At 39.1% G+C, this 6,509-nt stretch overlaps 1 non-coding gene across 1 annotated transcript; it reads left to right on the top strand.

The window, feature by feature from the left end:
- The first annotated feature begins 630 nt into the window (after positions 1–630).
- On the top strand, positions 631–737 carry LOC145071619 (small nucleolar RNA R71). The gene has a single exon (XR_013690624.1). It is a non-coding gene; the product is annotated as a small nucleolar RNA R71 (small nucleolar RNA).
- The last annotated feature ends 5,772 nt before the right edge of the window (positions 738–6,509 follow it).

Genomic DNA, 6,509 nt, shown 5'->3' with positions numbered 1-6,509 from the left:
ATGGATGCTTGCTGATTCCTTAGCATGTTTCTGGTCTCATGTATTGCAGCCTTGCGATCATTGTGTCTCTTTTCGGAAGCGGCTATGAATCTAGTGAACATTTCTTCCAAATCAGCTTTCTTTTCTATCACCGGTTCTTCCTTTTGATAATATCCCCTCTCTTTCTGCTTGTATTTCTCATCCTTAGCCTTTTTATATTCTTCGTATGGGAGCCATTCTTTCTTCGGTTTCCGCCAATTTTCGTCGTATCGATCGCCGCTTGAATAGAATACTTGAGCCTTTTTATTTCCATTCTCATCCAAATCACAATCCTTTGTGAGATGGGGCCCTCTACAATTCTCACATCCAACCCGAATAGCATGGATTGTTTGATCCACTTTTGTCATCCTCCTATCAAGATTATCAAGCTTAGCTATCACAGCCGCCATGCTATCATTTTCCGAGTTCACTACCCCCCGACTTACTTCGTTTCTTGGATTGTGGTATTCTCTAGAGTGCTTAGAGAATTCTTCAATTAGCTCCTTGATTACTGGGGGCGCCTTCTTCGTGAGCGGGCCTTGAGAATCGAGCAATTGCCTTGTGGTGACATTGACTCCATCGTAGAAAATGGAGACCTCTTGTTGGCTATTAAGGTCGTGATGTGGGCAATTTCGAAGCAAACTCTTGTACCTTTCCCATGCTTCATAAAGAGATTCTCCAGGTTGTTGCTCGAAGTTGGCAATTGCTTTCTTTAGCTTGGCTATTTTGGAGGGCGGACAAAAGTGGTCTATGAACTCCTCTTTCATCTTGGCCCATGTAGTGACTGATCCGAGAGGAAGTGACTTTAGCCAATCCTTTGCAGCTCCTTTGAACGTGACTGGGAGCATGCGAAGAAGCTGGGTCTCGCGGGGGACATTCGGTACATTGAAGTAGTCGGCCACATCATTCATTTCGTCCAAGTGCTTGTAGGTGTCTTCGTGATCCTTCCCATAAAAAGGAATCTCCTTGAGTTGAGCGAGAATATGGCCTTTTAGTTCGAAAGTGGCGGTCGCGGGAATTGCGGGCTGCACAAGTCCCGGGCCGGTGTCATCGCGTATCCTCTTCTTCCATTCCCCCATGGGGACTTCATCGATATTAGCCATAGTGATAACTAAATCGTCTTCAAACTCGGAGTCGTGCTCGAATGTGGGTTCTTCTTCTTCCTCGGTCTCGTATTCAATATCTTCTTGAATTGGGTCTTCGATTGTCAAAGAGGCACTGGATGCTCCGGATTTGCTGCTCCTCTTTTTGCTGAAAACGGACTTGAGGTTTTTGAGTGGCGAGTTCTTTGAAGAAGTGGATTCTCCAACGGCTTTGCCTTTGCTCCTCCTTAGCGCGGATTCCGGGTCTTCAAGAGGGGGGACCAGAGGTGTATCAGATCCTCGGGTCATGAAACAACTGTAAACAAAACAGAAAACGCATAAAAAGAACAAAAATAAAACTGAAACAGCGATGTACTCGCCGAGTCGGCACGAGTGCACTCGGCGAGTTCAAGGCAAAAACAGAAAAAAAAAATTCTAGTTACTCTAAAAACGGAATTTTATTAAAACTAATTCTACTTACTGAATTACCTTTTAAATAACTTTGTGTGAGATAAATCCCACACAAAGGATCGATTAAATTTGATTTTAATGTTAATTTTTAGAACCGTTCCCCGGCAACGGCGCCAAAAACTTGATGTGTGCGAACTCACTTAGTTTTAAACCTACTTTTAATTGTAAAACAACACACAAAGGCAGTGAACCTATCAATTGTGGTATAGTTGGATAAGTAGGGTATCGAACACAGGGAACGACAAATTAAAATTAAAAAAAACTAACTCTATCTAAATTAATTAATAAGAATAGGGTTTCTCTAGTTTTTCAAGACTAGAAACTTGCTAACTATTACTAATTTAAGAACTAGAAAATAAAGACTTAAATAGATTCAATAATTGGAAATGAACTTTTGTTTAGTTCAACTCAATTGATCCTATGGTTGATTTTAAGGTAATGGTGCAATGGATTAATTCTTTTGTTGGTTACCGATTCAAATGATTAGATTCGTATTCACTACACTAATCCTTAGCAAATAAACTAACTTAAACAGTGGCCAGTTGTCTAATTTAATTAGATTTACTAGATCAATTATTCGGGTTAATTTAGACTTGCAATAGTTAACTAATTTAATCTTTTAATTAACTTCTTGTTGATGGTCATCACACAAGCTTGCACATGAATTTACTCAATTCTCTTACTAACTCTAGTTTCATATTCATTAATCCTTGACATATGGCATAATGATCACATAGCATATGAGGTTAATAATCAATAGATGTTCATGCTAATCAATTATCTTCCTATTAACAGAAAATTAATTATTATTCACACACAAGGTTCTTTAGCAAGCTTAAATAACAAAAATTCACAAACTTTAGAATTAATCCTACCAATCAATCAAACCATATTGTCAACTTTGTATCCCCAAACAGAAGTCTAAAGGTTTTAGCTCATAATTGAAGTAGCTAACAGCAAACAAACAAAATCAAATTGTTTAACCATAATGATAAAACAAAAGAGTAAGTAGAATGATGAAATTTTGCCTCAATTCTTCTTCGGGATTGAATTCTAGCTTCTCTCGTCGTCTTCTAGGGTTTTTCTGCCTTCTTAATCGCAGCTAAACTCTTCTGAATCGTTCCAGAATTCCCTTCCATCGTTCTGAGGAGTTATCTTTATATATACGAATCGACTCGTCGAGTCAGGTGGCGACTCGTCGAGTCCATCTCTCAGTCCCTGTATTGTGATAAGTCTCAGGGATCCCGAGTCTTTATCTTCTCGATTCTTCGATCGGACTCACCGAGTAGTCGACCCTACTCGCCGAGTAGGTGTCATTTTTGGTGTTTTACTTCTTTGTTTCATTCTCGATCTCTCAACCGCTTCTCCTGCTTCTTTCTGCTTCCGAGCTTCATTTTTGGACTGAAAATATAATTCAAACACTTTTAAGTACCTTTTGTCCATAAAGTGCAATAATTTAGCTAATAAATGAATAAAAATCTATACTTAATATGAACTAAATATGCACATATCAGTTAGGCTCTTTGAAATTTGATGATATTTCTGATTGTTGTGGTTGTAAACTGATAAAATTTTCTGCTTTACCGTTTAATAAAAGTGTCACTCATTCTGTTGCTCCCTTTGATATTGTGCATTCTGATGTGTAGGGTCCATCTCCGATCACCTCCAAATCAGGAGCTAACTATTATGTTTCATTCATTGATGATTACACTCGTTATACGTGGATTTATTTTATGAAGCGCGGGTCTGATTTTTTCACCATATATAGTGAATTCAGAGCTCTTGTCAAGACTCAACACTCTGCTGTCATAAAATGTTTTCGGTGTGATTTGGGAGGAGAATTTACCTCTAATGATTTTAAACAATTATTGGCATCTGATGGCACTATACATCAATCATCTTGTACAAACACTCCTCAGCAGAATGGTGTTGCAGAAAGGAAACATCGACATCTCCTAGAAACTGCCAGATCCTTACTACTCTCTGCTTAAGTTCCCAATATGTTTTGGGGAGAAGCTGTTCATACCGCCACTTATGTTATTAATCGCATTCCTACTGCATACACTTCGGCGAAGTCTCCTTATGAAATGTTGTTTGGACAACTCCCAGATTATTCTTCATTACAAGTGTTTGGGTGTACATGTTTAGTCTTGAAGCCTCATGTTGAGAGAGATAAGTTGTCTTCAAAATCAGCTCTTTGTGTTTTCTGGGATATGGTATTGGTCAGAAAGGTTATCGGTGCTATGATCCTTCAAATCAGAAACTGTATGTATCTCGCAATGTCACCTTTTTGGAGCATATTCCATTCTATAACATTCCTGTTCAATCACATGATGCAACCCAAGAGGAGCTTCATACTATTGATCCGTTTAACATTAACATTGATGATCCACCACATGTCACTGATCCATCACTTGCTACTGATCCATCACAAGCGGCTGATCCACCACCTATCGTTAATCATCTGCCTGCAAATCATCAAGACCCCCCCTCCATCGAGGCCTTATCGTAATAAGAAGTCCATAAAGCTTCCTAACTTTGTCTATTCCTATTACTTACCGGTGTTTGCCTCCTTTATTGCTAATGTACATCGTCTCTCTGAGCCAACATCCTACAAAGAGGCAGTTTCTGATCCCCTTTGGCAGACCGCTATGGCTGAGGAACTTGCAGCTCTTTATCAGACTCATACATGGGATTTGGTTCCGCTTCCACCCGAGAAACACACGATTGGTTATCGTTGGGTTTATAAAATCAAAACAAAGTCGGATGGATCCGTTGAGCGTTATAAAGCTAGACTTTTTGCGAAAGGGTACGCGCAAAAGTATGGTATGGATTATGAGGAGACGTTTGCTCCTGTTGCAAAAATGACGACTGTTTGCACCTTATTGCAGTTTCTTCCATTCACCAATGGAAGATTTATCAGATGGATGTCAAGAATGCTTTCTTGAATGGTGATCTTCATGAGGAAGTATACATGTCTCCTCCCCCTGGTATTGCTCACCAACCAGGTGAAGTTTGTCGACTTCGGAAGGCACTATATGGCCTCAAACAAGCCCTTCGTGCTTGGTTTGAGAAATTTTCTACAATGATTACTTCTCTTGGTTTTCAACCAAGTAACCATGACTTGGCTCTATTTATTCGATGTACGAATGCAGGTCAGATTATTCTTTCCTTATATGTCGATGACATGATTATTACTGGTGATGATCATGATGGTATAGAGTTTTAAAGTGTGATTTGGCTCATCGTTTTGCTATGAAAGACTTGGGATTGCTACGTTATTTCTTGGGGATTGAAGTTGCTTAATCTCCAAAGGGTTATCTTTTATCCCAAACAAAGTATATTTCAAATTTGTTTGAACGTGCACGAATCATGGATAATCGAACAGTTGATATGCCTATAGAGAGTAATGCAAAGTACTCTCCAACTGATGGTGTCCCATTATCAGATCCAAGCCTTTATCGTACCATTGTTGGGAGTTTGGTTTACCTGACTGTCACTAGACCGAATATTGCTCATGCAGTTCATGTGGTTAGCCAGTTTGTCACTACTCCTACTACTGTTTATTGGGGAGTTGTTCTTCGTATTTTAAGATATTTACGTGGTACTCAGTTCCGCACTCTTATGTTTCCATCTACATCCTCTCTTGAGCTGCGTGCCTATAGTGATGCAAATTGGGATAGTGATATTTATGATCGTAAGTCCACTATTGGGTATTGTGTTTTTCTTGGAGATTCACTGATATCATGGAAAAGCAAGAAACAAGATGTTGTTTCTTGATCTTCTACAGAATCTGAGTATCGAGCCATGGCTATCACCACTTGTGAGATTGTTTGGTTGAGATGGCTTCTTGCAGATATGGGCGTTCACATCTCTCAGCCTACCCCTTTGTATTGTGATAACGAGAGTGCGATAATGATTGCCAAGAATTCAGTGTTTCATGAGCACACAAATCACCTTGAGATTGACTGTCATTTCACACGTCATCATCTCCAGAAGGGTACTATCTCCCTTCCTTATGTTCCTTCCTCTTTGCAGATTGTTGACATTCTTACGGAGCCGTTGACTGCTCCTTGATTCCATTTTATGTCTGACAAACTCTCATGCTTATTGCTGTTGCATTGTGAGTTTGAGGGAGGATGTTAGCCTAATAAGATTTTGGGATTTATTTTGTATTGGGTTTTATGATTGGGCCTTTTCACTAGGAAACCCTAATTAGCTTGTCTATATATTATGTTTTTTCCCTTTCATTGTATTTGTACTTCTCTTTGATAATAATACAAAACACTAGTCGTTATATGTCTTTCACTTGTTAGTTTACAGAGAGATTGATTCAGAGAGAGGTGTGCAGAATGAGATATGCACTACCTTCTATTTATAGGCATGAAATTTGGGTGCGCGCGTGCGCAAGGATCTTGTGTGTCGAGTGTGATCATCATGGCTCCATCCAGAGACTGTCACGTGTCACTTCCACGTCACTCGCAATCTACTCGAATTCGGTGTCAGGTGCGCGACGGGCATAGGCGCACACCTCGCACGCACGAAATGATTATGTAAAAATCGTAACTCTTTCGTGTGAGCTCCGATCAAAGCCCTCTTTATATCTATGTAATGATCTCAAGGAGTGCTGTAACTCTCGTTTAGGTTGTTTTAACTAGTTTTGACTTTTATTTTTGTGCCTAACGGGGGTAAAAATAAATGATTTTTCAAAAATCATATCTCTATCATACGGATCCCGTTTTCGGCATTCTTTATCCTAAAGTTTATATCTCAATGAGTACTACAAGTCTCATTTTTGCACATTTAGTCAAAACTCAATCGATCTCTAAGTACCGTTTTGACGTAATTAACATTAATTATGCGGTTGATTTTTTTATAAAATCTATAACTCTCTTAATTTTACAAATCTTATATCCTTAGGATTATGTTAACGAGTAA

Source organism: Lactuca serriola, chromosome 8, assembly GCF_051521515.1.
Source record: "Lactuca serriola cultivar US96UC23 chromosome 8, Lser_US96UC23_V15, whole genome shotgun sequence".
Taxonomy (NCBI): Eukaryota; Viridiplantae; Streptophyta; class Magnoliopsida; order Asterales; family Asteraceae; genus Lactuca; species Lactuca serriola.
The sequence above is the reverse complement of the archived record's forward strand: the minus strand, read 5'-3'. Positions and strand labels throughout refer to the sequence as shown.